The following is an 18,177-nucleotide window of genomic DNA, read 5'->3' on the forward strand; positions in this document are numbered from 1 at the left end:
ATTTTGTTACAAACATTAAACATATCGAACACAGGCAACAATGAAAGGCAAAGGCGTCCAGCATTAGGACTTGGAGTGGGTATTCAGCAGGTACAGTGCATTCTTACCGGTTCATATTCATTCTTCAGTTTCCGCATACAAAGTTTCTAAAACTCTCCCATTGTTATAAGCAGCTTCATTTCCACCATTTAGTCTCATTAACATGTTTTCATATGCAGCCATTTCCATCATTTGACTTTCCATATTCCATAGTCGGGGTTTGGGGTTCCCTCGCACTTTGACTTTTAATCATTTCTTTGTTTTATATTTTACAGCCTGTGCTTTTTATTGTGTATTGCCTTTTTAATCTTTGTATTTCTATTGCTTTTTATCTTTGTATAGTGTCCTTGGGTGTTTTGAAAGGCGCTTTGAAATAAAATGCATTATTATTATTATTATTATTATTATTAACTATTTTTGTAATTTCAGGACAGAAAACATTTAGAAGATGGTGTGATCTGAGGTGCAGAGGTGTGTGTGTGTGTGTGTGCTCACAGTCCTTGTATAACTAAACACACCAGGTGGACCGCGTTGTGCGGCTCTTCGGAGTATTACGGTAGTAGGCGGGTCCTGCGGGAGCGTGGATGGCCGGCTGGGCGTGTTTTGTCTTTGTGTATGTGTTGTCCTGTCGGGCTCCTGTCCGCCCCAGTACAGCACGGCACGGCACGGCACTGCTCAGCGTCACAGACACGTACCGAGAGAGAGGGAGGGAGGGACGGTGAGCCGCATCAGCGCTGCCGCTGCGCACAAAACAAACCATCACACACACACACACAAATACAAACACACCCCGGTCCGGTTGGATTTACTGTGGCGTCTGCTGCAGCTGCACGGAGGTGGGCTGGAGCCGCTGCAACACGGAGGTCAGGAGCGAGAGGATAGTCCGCGGAGGCAGGGACCGACCACCGGGACCCCGCCCGGCTGCAGCGCTGGAGCTCACCGACGGCCGCAGCTGAGGTCCAGGTAACTGAGCCGAGCCTTTACTGCTGTTGCTGTGATGTCGTCAAAGTTTGGTGTCATCCTCCCGGTCTCTGATGGATGCACTACGTCACAGCCCATAAGTTTCCATGTTCATTTGTTTTATTCAGAAAACTCTGAGCAGTGTTTCCTCTGCTCCATGTAATGTCACATTAAAAAGACACAAGTCAGTAAAATATGAAAGAAGTTGATGACAGAAAATGAACAGCAAACATTTGATGAGTTTGTCAGATGTTCACCATGTCTTCAGGAATATCATCATGCTTTGAAGAAACATTATTTATATATCAACATGGAAAACTGTAATCATTTTTTTTTTCAGTAATCGCATTGATCAAACGAATGATTCAGAGAATTATTTGAAGATTAGATAGATAGATAGATAGATAGATAGATAGATAGATAGATAGATAGATAGATAGATATACTTTATTTATCCCAAGCTGGGAAATTATAGTGCAGCAGCAGCATTACACAAAGTGACAAGTGACAACAAAAAATAAAAATATACTATAAAGCAAACTATACATAATAAAATATCAAAAAAGCAATAGTAAATACGATAAAATAAAATATATTGTACAGAGGTATATACAGCAAGTTGGCAGTGTTGATATGTACAAAGTACGGAAATAATAATGAAATAATGAAAATAATTAATCAAAGTAGAGACAGGCGATGGTTTCTGTACTGGACTAACAATGACACACACACACACACACACACACACACACCTTAGGGATGCAGTCAGTGTCTCTCATGTGAGCAGTATGTAAAGTCTGTCCGTAACCATTTGCAGTTTCATTCAAACATCAGAACTGTGAGTGTTCCTCTGATATTGTCAGGTTTCAACGTAGCGGCCCCCTCAGGGCTGTCAGTCCTCCCTCAGGTAATTCCTTCATAGCAGCTCGACTCTGCTTGTTTGGTTATCACTGACACACGGTCATCGTTTGGTTTGTCTTGTCGTCCTTGCATTAACACATTGACTTTAGGAGTTTGTTACACGGAACCATCTGGGGAGGTGATTAAAAAGGTGATTGGATGAACCATCTATTACTGTCTGTCAACAAATTAGATCAATGAACCACGTGACAAACATTCCAGAGAACTCTTCAGCATCGTCCTCTGCCCTCCGCTCTCCTCAAAGGTCGACGCTTTTCTACCGGTCTCAGCACATGGTTTTCCAACATGAGCCGGGTTCTGCTCGAGGCTGTCATTGTTACCAAGTGCTTGTTCATGGTGGGGATTGTTAAGGAGTACAGCTTAGACCTTGCTCTATATGGAACGTGTCACGAGATGACAGTTATTTGGCGCTCTATAAATAAAATTGGACAGTCGTCCTCGCCGCTTCACACTGAGGGTTAAACGCGGTCCGTAGGTGCCTGATGAGATGCTGATTAATCTGAACTACTGTGGTACAGACACAGTGAGTTTACTTGTTCGTTCGTTCGTTTTCTTCCGCTTATCCGGCAGCAGCTTCAGCAGGGAGACCCAGACTTCCCTCTCCCCGGCCACTTCTTCTAGCTCTCCCAGGGGGACCCCAAGGCGTTCCCAGGCCAGCCGAGAGACATAGTCCCTCCAGCGTGTCCTGGGTCTTCCCCGGGGGGCCGCCTCCCGGAGGGACGTGTCCGGAACATCTCACCAGGGAGACGTCCAGTAGCCATCCTCACGAGATGCCCGAGCCACCTCAACTGGTTCCTTTCGATGCGGACGAGCAGCGGTTCTACTCTGAGCTCCTTGCGGATGGCCGAGCTTCTCACCCTATCTCTAAGGGAGAGCCCAGCCACCCTGCGAAGGAAGCTCATTTCGGCCGCTTGTATTCGCGAGTTTAGTGAGTTTACTAAGGCTCTTATTTGGTGTTTTCTTTATATTCCTATAGTCTCATTCCCGTCCGAAAAAGTACCACAGAGTAATGTTTTCACAAGGGACTTCCACCTGGCTGATAATGGAGCCCCTGTTTTAGTGCTGTTAATGAACCGCTGGTCTCTGTTATCTCAGCAGTCATAAAGTGATCCTGGTAATAAGTGAGTGTGATAATGTTGTGGAGGAGAGGAGGGCTGGGGTGAGGACAGGGAGGGTATCCAGGGTGAAGGATGAGTCGTGCACACTGTTACTATTAGAACAAGACACATGAGGACAGTGCATGCCAGCCTGATTATCTATGGTGAGGATATTAGAACCAGTGTACCAGTGTATCATGAATGATGTACATGCATCCTCTTACATTATTTGTACTCTGTTGTGCGTTTGTGTATGTGTATGTGTGTGTGTGTGTTTGGCTCAGTCTCCGGGTGAATGAAGCAAGAGGGGAATACAGTGGGAGATGGAGGTAGGGAGGGAGAATGAGAAAAGGGTGGGTGGAGGTGGAGGAGGGAGACTTGTCTCCAGTGTTTTTCCTGCTCTAATTTGCTTTGACAGCTGCTCCATTGGCTCAAGCTCTGAACCAGCCTTTACGTTGCATAGCAGGGAGAGAGACACTAAGTATTCCTCCTGTCTGACTTCAGTGGTGACTCCACAGTTTAACTCATTTGTTTCAATACAGACTTTTTATCATAGTCTCTTCTCTCACTCCTAACCCAACACCTCTGCCTCTGTTATTAACCAAGGACACACATAAATAGTCTTCTGTGATTAGGACAGCTAGGGTTAATTATATTAAGTTTATATCATGTCGTTTAGCTCAGTTGGTAGAGCAGCCGCCCCATGTATGAATGATCAGTCCTTGCTGCAGGGTTTGAATCCGACCTGTGGCTCTTTCCTGCATGTCATTCCCCATCTCTCTCTCTCCCAACATTCCTGTCACTCTTCAGCTGTCTCTATCGAAAATAAAACTTGAAAAACAAAAAAAACAACAACCAAAAAACAGATATTTCTCGTTCCACCACTCAAACACACCAAACTATGTCTATACAATATGAGTTGAGGCTTGAAGCTGAGGGAATTTGACCTGGGAAAACCTTAAAAAGTCTTGAATTTGATGTTAAAGAAAGTGTGGAAACCTATAACAAAACACCTGCATATGCCTGCACAGCATATAAAACATCCTTTCAGTACTGTGTGTGAGCCCAGCATGCAGCTCAGCTGAGCCTTTACAGTGACGTTCTGCTAAATAATGAAATCAGTTAATCGCAGCATCCCTGCTCCATACTCAACCATCAGATTGATGTTGATCTTCCCAATACATTATCATCAGAACAAAAAAAGAAGAAACAGTCATCAACTTTTAAATGAACCCGGAGTTGTGGTGTCGATCCATATTCACTGTCTAAAGTTTTGGGAGTTTGAGTAACAAATGAGCGAACACCTTCAAGGATGAGACTGTGTGTGCATCAAAGCTGCGCTGCTGAAAATAGTCCCTAACAAATGCTGAACTATTATGTCAAGCTAAACCAACACTGGCCAGCTGTTTTGAAAAATGACGAGAATGAGTGAAGCGACACTACTTGTAGTGAAGCTTCTTGTTTCATGGGAGATCATAGCTATTTTCAAAATGATGTAACATTACATAATGTTACAGATATTATTACAAACTTTAGTTTGAATGGATGTGTCTGTTTGTTGAATGAAATGAAAGACAGAGTAGCTTGCTCGTGTTGTGAAACACAGTGTTTCTTCTTTCCTTCCATGCAGAACAAGAAAAACCAAACTGGTTAACGTGAGATTTCTCCTTTTTAGTTCACTATTCTAGTTGAAATAAAATCCTCAAGCTGACAGGCTGCCTTCATTGTCCACTCGTTGTTAATCTGTTAACCAATCCCTGATCAGAGAATTGACACCACAATAACCCCTGTGACCAAAAGAATGTGACTTGTCACCTGCCTGTGATGATATGTTACAAGTGTGTGTGTGTGTTTGTCTCGTCCCCCACACTATTATTTCATCTTATTACAACTTCCAGCCTGTTTTTACATGCAGACAAAGTGACAATTAGGCTTTAGACAGAGCTCTGCTTTATGTTTGTCAGACTTGTGTTAACACGTCACGCACAAACTTGCGCACAAACACAGACGAGGCTTCACGGTCTGACTGAAGTTGTATGTTTGTGATGAGTTGTGTCCTCTCCATCAGCTTCCACTCTGCTCTTACAAACTTTCTTTAGTGAGGAAAACGTTCTCGAGTTGTGTGTATTTTTTGTGCAGGGTTTGGCAGCAGGGGAGAAACACACACAGAGCTGATGGATGATAGGAGGTTGCAGTAAACGATGAGGAGGGTTGGTTGCGGAGAGAGCAGCAGACAAGGGAATGAGAGAATATTGAGATAGATAGCTGCGGGATAGAGGATAGTATGTCATCATGTAGCACCCTATGGGCGTCATATGTCAGGTGTCACAGCAGTATGTACATCATCACCCAGCTGCAGATCTTCTTCCCGATCCACATGCCCCACTGGACAATTTTCTTGTGGAAATGGAATCCAATTCTAAAAAATTGATTTGTGCTCAGCCTGCTGGAATAAAACTTCATTTTCACAACATATTACTTTTGAAAAGAAACTGCAAACTCTCAGTAAAAAGTAAAGTCCTGCTGTCTCTGCATCCCCGACAAAGAACAACATGCAGCTGGACAATAAGACTTCAGTCCACGTCGATTCATCAGTCAAGATAATGGTTTTATTCATGACATTTTATTTTTCACCCTCACTCATTTCTGAAATCATATCACCACCCACCCATTCTGGACTGGACTGTGGAGTGATCCATAATTCATTGGTTGAACTTGTGCTTGTTGGTACATGTCACTGGCTGGATCAGTAAGGTTCATAATGTCTGTAATTTGATCAGTTCACTTAATCACTGCCAAACTCTGTGACCTGTATTACACTGCGACCATCAAATGTCCATCCATGGGGTGGGGTCGTGGTGGCAGCGGGTTTAACAGGGCACTCCGGTTCAAACTCCACATATCGTGATCTAATTTTTTGGGTCACTACCCAAAACTCATGACCGTAGGTGAGGGTTGGTCAGTTCCCTCTTCCCCACAACGATGCGATACATCGTCCGGGGCGCTGCAGATGCCGCATCAACCCGCCAGTCCATCTCACGACAACAGGTTGTCACGTGTGAATATAGCAATGTGTTGTTGTGTGTGGCGTTCTTCTTTACTCGATGTGTTGCTTTGTGACACGCCCTCGCTGGCTGCTTGTTTTCATTCCGTTTTCTCGTCAACTTAACGAGCTCAGCGGCTTAATTAATGAATGAGTCAGTGGTTTTGTGTGAATGGATCATAATCAGTACAGACGGCTTCAAGTGCAGCAGCTGGAGTGCCACTGTGTGTGTGTGTGTGTGTGTGTGTGTGTGTGTGTGTGTGTAAATCAAGGATACTGCCTGCTTTCTATATTTCTATGCTTGGAGCAATGTATTGTGGGTGCAGTTTGGTTCTGGTTGACTGGCCCTGAGACACACGCACACACACACACACACACACACACACACACACACACACACATGCAGATGGTCTGTAATTAGTGGTCAAGGCCAACCGACTGCCAGATTCCACATCTGTAAATGACAGAATGCAGGGTGGACTGTCTGTCTGTCTGTCTGTCTGTCTGTCTGTCTGTCTGTCTGTCTGTCTGTCTGTCTGTCTGTCTCTGTCTATGTCTCTCTCACTCTATTGCTCCAGTCTGGACAGTCTCCAGTTGTTTCCACCTCAGAGCATTCAAACCTCCAGAGCAGTGAGGAGTGAGGAGACGAAGGCGGCTCTCCTCGTCCTCCTCTTCTTGCACCGTAACACTCACTCGTCCTCTCCTCTGCTCCCTCTTCTGACACCATCCCTTCATCTGATGAAGTCAGTCTGTTGAGGATTCAGGCTGGTTTCGTTTCCAGTTTGTTCTTGGCTAGTATCCTCACGTTAAAATATCCTTGAAGTCATTTGATTTCATTTGATGTTTTGTATTTTTAGTTGTGCACAATTAGCTAGTCACTACTTTACTCATCATCTCAAACCCATTCATGAAGCTCGCACACAGTGTTTTGCCAGATTGGATATCTCTCAGCCCGGCCATGTGCTGTATATTTGGCAAAAATAGTTTGGAGCAGGTTGTGATCACTGGTCTGGTGGACTCTGGGCAGACAGTCCTCTTTCAGTGTAAACCCCCAGCTGGCCGGTGTGGGTTCTCTCTGGGTACTCCAGCTTCCTCCCACAGTCCAAAGACATGCAGGTTTAAGTTTAATCACAGGTGTGAATGTGAGTGTGAATGGTTGTTTGTCTCAATGTGTCAGCCTGGTAATAAAATGGCGACTTATCCAGGGTGGACCCGGCGTCTCTGCCAGTGTCAGCTGGGATTGGCTCCAGCCCCACTGTGACCCTGAGAAGGATTGGAAATGAATAAATGGATGATGTGATGTTTAATGATTTGAGTTTTACTTGTTTGTAGTCTGTTCTCATTGGGAAGTACTGTATCTTTAAAGTGTGTAAGTTTTTCAATCTTCACTCTCCTGTCATCCCAATGAAAATGATCAATGTATTTTGACCTTACTGTAATAGGTGAAGCTCTATAAATTTGTGTGTGTGTGTGTGTGTGTGTGTGTGTGTGTGATGATGTGTCATGGTCTGATGATTTGCTGTGCAGTTTTACTCCCCGCTCTCTCTCTCTCTTCTCACTGTGATGGATAGCAGGGTGCTGGCTGGCTGTCCTCTGTGTCAAACTGTTTTCTCATTGGCTAACGGTGCTTCAGTCTCTGTGTGACAGTACCGACAGAGAAAACACTGTCGATATCAATCAAAGTCTTTTTTAGGACAAGGTGAGCGAACACTAATCAGACTGTGTTATATTTTATCTGGAGTGAGGCTGTCATGAATTTTAAACTCGTATAAAAATGATACTCCATACCTCATTGGCTGCCACGGCTAAAAGAAAAAAAAGTCCTCCACACACAAAATAGAAATATGAATTCATTCATTTAATCATTGTTTCTGTTTTGAAATAAAGCTCCTGCACATCGAGATGAACTCATACTGAAGCAGCTGTGTGGGACTGTGGGTTCATGTTTTATTTAAATACATTATCATATTTTTAGTAGCTTTTCTTATGTCACTATTTGAACTCCTCTCTGATTGTCAGCAGAGAGTGAGGTGGAGATTGTTCACTCGATGGTTGATGGCATGGATGGCATTGAACTCGTACCCTTAATCTCCATTAATTACACATACTATTGTATGTATGATTCGTGGAGATGCTGTCGTTTTAAATATGTGGTATCGAAAGAGTATTAAAGTATTGATACTTTGTATTTTTGATACTTTGTATTCATACTTTTGACAACCCATCTGTATTTAAATGTTTGATTTTTAAACACTTAACTTTACAAACACGTATTGTTCGGTCAAATGCAAAGAATGAAATTACATGCCAACCAAATATGTCGTGCTGAATTCTGGGGAGACACATGAATGTTGATTCATTGATTGATTAGTTGTTGATTGGTTGTGTTCTTGCTTTTATATCTAACCTGTTTGTTGCAGTTTAAATGAGTATTCTGCTTCAGTTGGTTTGGGCTGGTGTGAAAGCTGTCAATCAAACTGGTATGGTCAAACAACCAAACCTAGACCACCTGAAAAGGTGAACCTTTTTCCGTCTCCAGACAAACTCTAGTGTGTCTCCTTAGTAGTGTGACAGTGGACCAACTACAAGACAGGACAATAATTTATGTGAACACTTTTTAATATAAAAAGATATCAAATATAAATGGTCGTCAGGTGACAGGTTGATAGTGATGAGTTCCAATATGATCCACCTTGTTTGCTCTCCACATGACTGGAGCAACCAAAACACACTCAAATGTGATTGGTCATTACTACTTAGACAGAAACCAGGTTCTGCATTCATATTTATTGATCTATTCATAGAGATTACAAGACAGAAATACTGCAAAGTCCATCTGCTGATCTGCTTATGCAGGATCACCTGGTAACTATGGCAACCTTAATGCGTATCGCCATGTGAGTTCAGGGGTTTTACTCCGTGAATCAATTTTTTCTTCAATAAAAAGTAAGTGAGGCATAGTGACCCCACTAAACGGATAAACAGCCTCATATTATAGTGAGACACCTCTCCTGTTTGCCATTATGGATGACATACTGCAAAATATGTGTATATGTATGTATTTTATATCATTATTGGATTATTAGAGACCCATGGCACTGTGATAAAGTGAGCTGGGTGCCCTTATATCATGTTTCACATCATCACCTTTTGCTTTGATGACAGCATTACACACTCTTTCAGTCAGCTTCCTATTTTGCTTTCTTTACACGATTTTATGTACTACATAATTCAGTATGATACTTAACAGTTCTGATGTCTTCAGTGTTAATCTACAAAGTAGAAAATAATCTAAATAAATTAAAGGTAAAATATTCTACTTCTACAATTTATGGAGTTTAAATAATGAGTTTGGATGAACGGTTGCATTTTAAATCTGGTCTTCTTCATGGTGTTGCTGACTTGTTTTGACTGCTACTGTGTATATACGTGATACTGTTTTACACAGTATTGTTTTCCAAAGTAGTGAGTGTGCCAGAATACTGTAAATAGAGAAGGAAACTGAGCCAGAAAGGCTCATTTTTATGTCATAAAATGTTCCAACAGGTCAAAAGACTTGTTTACGGTGCAGTTTTACTGATTTAAGGGTCTAGTGTGTCACATTGTCAACTGAATCTATTTGAATGAATAAATTGTGTTTAATTTATATATTATATTTATTTATATGTGTGTGTTTTTTCTATATATATATATATATATATATATATATATATATATTATATATATATATATGGACGTGGACGTGGACGTGGGACATTTTGCTAATGTTGACCAAAACATCTGCACCAGTAAGAGCCTGATCATTACGACAGGAATGTACTGTCATGCTGATGTAAAAACGCTGTCTTAGAATGTTTACACATCTGTATGTAAAGCTGAGGCAGGCATGTATTTATCACATTTCTAAAAACTATACTACAGAATTCTCTCAGCGTATTAGTAGAAATTTTATTGTGGATGGAACTTGAGCAAAGTATTCATCATCACCAAAACAACATGTCTGTTCTTGCACTGCAGTTATCCAGGTCCTCCTCATAACAGTCTCCCTGACATGTAAGAACATTTTGAAGTCATAATGATAATAGCTTCTGTGATAATAGCTGTAGGTTTGTGCGTAGCGGTTTGCTCATACAGACTCAGGACAGAAAGAGCTTTCAGGCCACTCAAAGGATGATCAAGATATTTGTTTTCAGTCTGTGATAAGTCCAATTGAAGGAAACAGATTGACCTTTGGGGGAAAGCGAAGGCACAGCTGTCACTTTTAGGGCTGCAATGTAGCATGTAGCACAACAGTGTATGGTAGAGATGGTAGATCATTATCATTAGCTCTTTGTGTAAGTGTGTGTACACTTCCCATGCTCAGCTGTATTCTGTTGGGCTGTGAGTTTGTGTGAATGTGATCACTGACCTTTCTCCCTGAATCCTTTCACCTGTGAAGGCAAGTCTATGGAATAATAATCCCAACACAGATGTGTTTGTGTCAAGTTTGGGTGTTGTTACATAATAGCATCATATTCCAGCATGATTTGTGTGTGTTGTGATGTATTGTGAAAAGTGTTATCGGCAATGAAAAAAGAAAATCATGCATAAATATAAGAATTTTAAATAATATACATTAAATCAAATCTGACACAGTTTTAACTGAATAATATTAAAAAACATAAATAAACATATACTGTATGTACTGTGGTGGATTCCATGATAAATCAGCTGCTGCCTGAGTGTCTGTGCGTCTGTTGTAGCATGACGGTGCAGAAGGAACGGAACATTTTTGGGAAATATGTTGTTTGTCTTTTCTGTCCAGAGTCAGATGAGAAGATTAATAAGTGTTTCGTCTCCACAGGGTGTGTTTAGTTTAGCCTAGCACGGAAGCTGTAATCAAAATGAAACACAGAGTGAACTGTGGTTATGAAATTTGTCTAGCGTCACATATTTTGTTCTCTAACACATTAGGCCACTCTTTCTGTATGGCAACGTTGGATTTATAGGATTTTTGTCATAAATACTTTGATGTGTCATATTTAATTCTCTGGATTAGATCAAATCATTTTAAGAGATTCCTGTCAGGTTAGTTTTTCAGAAAACATAATTTTTTATTGATTTTCTTGCTTTATGTTGCAGAATTTTAACATAAGTTGTCTGACCACTGATGTGAGAATGCTCAGTACAGTTGCATCTATTGTTTAAAGTTATGTAGACCAGTGGTCCCCAACCTTTTCCTAACTGCGGACCGGTCAACGCTTGACAACTTTAATGCGGACCGGGGGGGATACGTCATTTCGAAATAAAAAACGTTTCAAAATAAAAGACCGCTCGACTTAGACTGGGACTATAATAGAGGGGGACTTACTACTCTATCTACAGTTGGTAGAAGAAGAAAATATTAAGTATGAATGCAAATAACAAAAGAGCGCGGAGAACATGTAGTAGGCATTGTAGCTTGTTGCCCGTGAAATCCGATGAGTCAATTAAAAATTATCAACCCAAAAATAATTAACAACTACCTCGCACAATTAATTATCTTTTGTAATTTACATTTATACTTAATATTTTCTTCTTCTCCTACCAACTGTGGATGAAGTAGTAAGTCCCCCTTTATTATAGTCCCAGTCAGGGACGGACTGGCAATCTGGCATACTGTGCATTTGCCCGGTGGGCCGACGTGGTATTTGGGCCGACAAGTCCCGATATATATATTTAACAAGTAGATCACACACCCCGAACACACTCTTGGGCTTAGCGATGGGCAATGTGGGCCGCGCAGGAGCGGGACGGCGGCTGGTAAGGGTCCGCCAATGGTCCCAGTCTAAGTCGAGCGGTCTTTTATTTTGAAACGTTTCGGAAATGACCGTATTAAATAAAACAGAAATAACTAATTAATTCTTGTGCGGCCCGGTACTGATTGATCCACGGACCGGTACCGGTCCGCGGCCCGGGGGTTGGGGACCACTGATGTAGACCACACATTCACAGTCACTTGTGTCTTTTGTTATCATTGTCATCTTGGGAATCCCATTTATAGACAATCATTATCTCATGGAACCCAACCTGAAATAAGCCTTTTGGCTGTTCTGTTACAGAGAACAAAAAAACCTTTAAACAAACTTGAGTTAAACTTCCCTTGGCAATGTCAACCCATGTCCTTGATAACTAGTGGTTTCTATAGTAACCTTAATATCTTAACAGGTGGGATTGGAAACATAAAAACAACTAAAGGTGGCAAAAATACAAGTGAAAGTCCCCAAAACAAAATCCAGAACTCAGAAACAAAACAGGAACGCAGGTAAGCAACAGACACATTATGAACAATGACATAAATAACACAGCAACGAAATAACAAGGCAGGACAACAGACACGGGAGAAACAAATCACGGTGGAATATTCAAAAACTGGAAAACAAAAGCAGGAAGTAGAAATAGACGACACAGTGAGGTGAAAACTACAAAATAAAACAGGAAGGACAAAACAAACTCAAAAAGCGTCACATCCAGCAGTGACATGCGAGACAAGTTTTGCAGATCCAGGAGCATTTGCCTGTTGCGACTTAACCTTTGGTGCTTGACGTCAGGAAGTAAAGGAGACAACTCCATAATCATGCATTCATTATTCCTTAGCATTCACCATCCCAGGAAGAAAACATCAGAGGGGATTGAGGTTATTTACTCAAATCCAGACTGGAAACTGTGTAGGTGAACTCTGTATACCTGCACATACCTGCACTCCACCTCTGCTGATAACGCTGACTCCCAACTGTTGTCCAAATGCCTGCAGCTTTATAATCTTCAGCATTGGAGCTACGCTGCTGGTATCATTGAGATTACTGATGTATGTGTGTGTGTTTGTGTGTTTGTGTGTGTGTAGGTGTAGGTGTGTGGGAGAGAGAGAGAGAGAGAGAGACAGCCTGACGTAGATAGAAAGAGACAGAGGAAGAGTCTCTGTCCTTTTCTTTGATCTCTTCCAGGCTTCTTTTATCTCCAGGTTTATTCTGGCTCCTTGAGTAACAGATGATACTGATGTTACCCATACGCACACACACACACACCCACACACACACTCTGTACTTTTCCGTGCCATCTACCAGCAACCCATCTTGAAGCTGTTCACACCACTGCAGAAACAAGGCATTGCACATGCATGTGAACTGTGACTGCGGGATGTGTGTACAGTAAAAGTTTCTTTTCGAGGGTGTTATGTCATCCTACCCACTTGTGTGCATGTGTATGTGTGTGTCTCTGTCTTTGGCAACACACACACACACAAACACACAGTTGACAGGCGCCAGTCTCTGTAGTATCTGTAGACAAATCTGTGGTCCGTCCCAGCACTGGCAGATGGTGCTCATTGACAAGTGCTCTTTCCTTCCTTCTATCATTCCTTCATTCCTTCCTTCTTTTCTCATCCTCAGTCCCATCTTTGCTTTATCCAGTCTGGATATTTTTATTAGTTGCCTCCAGTTTCAGAGTGTGATCTGAAACTGTAATCTGTGGTAAATATGTTCAGCTGTACTCGAGTATTTGTTCAGATTACATCACTTATGAGCAAAAATGAGCAAGACTTTTTATTTCACCAACCACTAAAAGTCAGTCCCGGATTTACTCTTGTCTGGCGGCTTCTTGCTCGCTCGCTTACTCCTTTTCTCTTCTTAACTTCCTCCGTCAGCGTCCTCTTCGGATCATGTCCATAGACACTGCTGAGCCGGGTTATGTTGCTTGCTTGCCCAGCTCTGGTTTACATCTCTGGCTCTGGCTCTACTCCTTGTCAGCATTCCTCCCTGTGGCTGGCCTGAAAACCTCCTCTTTCCGGCAACCCAAATGCCCCACAGTAGCAAACCAGCTAACAAACTGAGCTAAAATTATCTAACAGCAGCTACAGTTGGCAGTAGTTTACTTCACTGAAACTGTAACTGAACTGTAAACTTGGATGAAAGACCACCATCTCCAGCTTAATCTGTCAAAAACCGAACTCCTGGTCATCCCTGCCCATGAGTCAATCTGCCATGACTTCAACCTGAAAATTGGTACTGTCACTATTACCCCTAACCATGCTGCTAAAAACCTGGGCGTCGTACTTGATGATCGTCTTTCTCTCTCTGAGCACATTTCCTCCGTAGCGAGGTCATCTCGCTATGCATTGTACAATATTAGAAAAATCAGACCGTACCTGACCCAATATGCCGCTCAGCTCCTGATTCAGGCTACAGTCAGCTCCCGCCTCGATTACTGCAACTCGCTCTTGGCTGGCCTACCTGCTTGCGCGATCAAACCTTTGCAAATGGTCCAGAATGCCGCAGCGCGACTGGTTTTCAATCAACCTAAAAGGTCACATGTCACCCCACTCTTCAGCGACCTGCACTGGCTGCCTGTAGCTGCCAGAATTAAACACAAAGCTCTGACGCTAGCCTACAAAACCATCTCAGGATCTGCCCCTGCCTATCTCAGCGTCTTACTAAAGGCTCACGTCCCGACCAGGGCGTTACGCTCCGCTCATACAAACCGTCTAGTTGTACCCTCGCCTCTCGCAAAGCGAGGTCACTCTAAACTCTTCTCTGTGGTCGTCCCCAAATGGTGGAATGACCTACCAACGGCTACTAGAACAGCAACATCCCTTTCTACCTTTAAAAAACTTGTAAAAACCTTTCTGTTTCGAGAATGCTTCCCTGCCTAACAAAACTAACAAAACTAACAACTACTCTGTGCTCCTTTACACCTTTCTCAGCTTATGTCCTCCTCTGTAAGTCGCTTTGGATAAAAGCGTCTGCTAAATGTAATGTAATGTAATGTAATGTAATGTAAATCACAGAGAGTGCTGCTTCCATGGGCCATCTTTCTCTGTTTTCTGACATTTCATAGAGTTTATAATACATTGATCAACCTGAGCAGTACTTTATTAGAGGTGTGTGTGTGTATCTCCCTCCTTGATGACGGGACATGACGGTCTTCAGATTTGATGTGGACTTCCACAGCAGCAGCAGGAGCGACAGGTAACTTCTTAGCCAGGACTCAATTGCTGGGACAATTTCGAAAAATGATTTCAGGAGCTCTCAACCTCAAAGGCTCTGAAAGTAGCCTTAGCTGCTAATGCAAATAGCCACCTGGGGTTGTTCTGCTGTAACTCTTTATTCTCTGATATCTCATATCTCATATTTCTGGGTGAATGATCCACACAAGGGGTCCCAGGGATCACATGAGAGGCCCACAATGGACTCACACAAACGTGCATGCATGGACACTGAATTTGGATCAGATCTGTGGTCATGTGTTGGTCATTGGTATATTCATGTTGTCAACACAAGTATTCATGCATGTTTGCATGGTACCATTTGTTTGTGTGTGTCCATGCTCCATGAGTGTGTTTCTGTGTACATATATCTGTGTGATTGGAGGGATGCCAAGGCCAGTGTGCGGTCTGAATTCGTGTAAGTGGTGGATTTGTTGCTCACTTAAACTAGTCAGCATGAAGGTTAAACTGTCACACTTGTAAACAAGGCTCTGCTCTCCAAAATGAGTTTGCTGCTTAATTTTAACAGCAAGTGAACATGATGGTGGCTGATGCTCAGTCCGCTGCTGCTGAACTCACTATAAGTCACTGTGCAGAGTGAGCCAGAGAAATGCCAGAAATGTAAACGTAAAATAGAACTGCTGTGGTCAGTTCCCATCGAGGGTTGGCACAGGTGTGGCGTTGTAAGTGAACTAAAATCTGTGCAGCATTCATCTCCAGCAAATCATTTGCACATTTAGGCGTAGCAGTTTTTTAAAGGCTTGGCTTTGTGCTTTTTTTTTTCATTCATGCTGTTCACAGTGAGCCCAGCTAAGTGGAGGCTAGTGTGCTGTTCATTGGCCTGCCTGGAAGTACATCACAGATATGCTATCCATTCTATATATACATATATATGTATGTATACATGACCCGTTAGCCACATCCTCATTAGGCCCTTAACGTTCTGGAGCACAGCATCCATCCTAACACATCAGCTTCCAGCCACATACTGTCTGCACAGCTGTTAGAACTGACTGGAATGATTATGTCTAAGTGAAATAAAGTGGAAAAATGTGCATTCATTCACACAGAGTCTGGAGGACCTCGGCACGAGGCATTTGATCTCGCAGAGGTGTCTAGTTAGACCAACGAGACAAAAGTTTCCTCTCATCAGCGGGGTGAGTCTCGATGTATTGATCCTCAGTTTTCTATATTACTACATTTCCATCAATTCATTTGAAGCAATTAGATACATCTAAACTCCCTTTTTATGTAGTTCTTTCAAAAATCAAACATCTTTTCAATACAAGTATCTGTGTGAACCACATAGTACATAAACATGATTCGCTTTCCTCTCCCACAGTTGACAGTGGCTGATTATCTGGGCTCTCTGTGTTCTGTATGATTGTAGGTGTTAGCTCAGCTTGAAAACAGCTAATGTCGCTCCTCAAATTTGTTGTATGAACCAAAGTGTTTCAATTCTGTGATTATTGTTTCAGTATTTTACGCAGTGTGCGTCTTGTCAAGTTTGTGCTTCCCAGTTTGTTCATAAAATCCAAACTGTGCCCAGATGTCTTTGAAAACAGTTGTGGGTTGTGTTTGTTATCACTCCGCTGATGTCTGCCTCCCTGCGCCGTACCTCCCAACATATAAAAGTAACTTTGATTAGTCAAAGGAGTGCACAGGAGCAACCATGCAAACATAACTTTACAACTTTATTGGCCAGCTGAGGCCAGAAAATCAACAATTAACATAAGAAGGCTATATGTGTGTGCTGCAAACTACTGATTATGATTATGTTTTTCGAAAGTGTGCAGGACGTTTGTTTTGTCTTCTAGACCAGCGATCCCCAACCACCGGGCCGCAGACCGGTACCGGTCCATTGGTCATTTAGTACCAGGCCGCACAGAAATATATATATATGTTTTATTTTGAAAAATGGCCGGATTCTTTCCCAATTACATCCGTCTTTGCCTCTTGACACAGGTTAAGACAGGTCAAGACGCTCCTCTCGGAAACGTGATACGTTGTTAAGCCCTCAAAGCTTGCAAAAAATTTGTAAAAAACATCTTTGGAAAGCTTCTTCAGCGACCAAAACTAAATTACGGAATAGACTGGACATAAGGAACACACTTCGGGTGTCATTGTCTCCCATTACTCCTAGATGGGACCAGTTCATTGCGGAGAAACAAGCTCAGGGCTTCCACTAATTAAGCATAATGGTGAGTTGTATTTTTATGCACTTTATATTTGTTTTTATGCCGGTCGCATCATTTTATTTCGTTGTATTTACCCCCCACACATTGAAGGGCGGTCCGTGAAAATATTGTCCTACATGAGACGGTCCGTGGCGCAGAAAAGGTTGGGGACCACTGATCTTCATGACCTTTGTCTGCAGGATTTCTGAACAGTCTCCCTGAGATAAACACTGAGCTTTAGTCACTCACTCAATCAAATCAAAGAATCGATAACTAATGGTGCACACACGGTAACGGCGGCTGAGTAGTACCTCAGGCCTGGGAAGTGATCTGTTTTTTTTGTGTTTATGATAATACACAGTGCAGCAATATATGGAATTATTTACAGAGAAACCGCCTCTGCCCAATGTCCTGTCTCAAAATAACCAACACCACAGACTTTGGAGATACGAGAGCCTACAAAAAGGTCCCACATGGACTCGTAGAAACTGAGCAGCTGAGTGCTCTTTCTTAAAATAAATGCTGTGCGGACTTAAAAAGCAGGAATAGTGCTGCCGCTCTGGTCACGACAAGTTCCCAAGTTGAAGGAAGAAAGACGAGGGTTTGGCTGTAATTGACCAGCTGGCTGGGTTTTTGTTTGTGTTGGCTTCTGGCAGCAGTTTTATATCTTGGGGAAAGCCACGTTATCTGCACATAACATCGCATTATTTATATCCGCCTTGTTTATTGCTGTAAAGATGTGTGTGTGTGTGTGTGTGTGTGTGTGTGTGGGTACCTGGGAGAGGAGGGGCGGCGCCGTGCTCTCAAAAGGAGGATAAAGCGACGAGAGCGCCCCCTGCACGCAATCCTCCATAGCCTCGGAACCCTGAGAGAGACAAAGATCGTAAGAAAGGGTTAAAAGTGAACCGGACACTGAGTGGACAGGACTGTGTGTGTGTTTGT

General features: G+C 42.5%; 1 protein-coding gene across 2 annotated transcripts in view; it reads left to right on the plus strand.

The window, feature by feature from the left end:
* The first annotated feature begins 628 nt into the window (after nt 1-628).
* The window catches only part of dok4 (docking protein 4), a 72,716-nt gene continuing 55,167 nt past the window's right edge, over nt 629-18,177 (plus strand). Inside the window, exon 1 of one of the 2 annotated variants that reach the window (XM_027281144.1) lies at nt 629-1,002. The gene's annotated coding sequence lies outside the window, so the exon portion shown is untranslated. The remainder of the gene's footprint in view (nt 1,003-18,177) is intronic. The other variant, XM_027281145.1, reaches the window with a different exon arrangement.

Source organism: Larimichthys crocea, chromosome VIII (genome assembly GCF_000972845.2).
Source record: "Larimichthys crocea isolate SSNF chromosome VIII, L_crocea_2.0, whole genome shotgun sequence".
Lineage (NCBI taxonomy): Eukaryota > Metazoa > Chordata > Actinopteri > Sciaenidae > Larimichthys > Larimichthys crocea.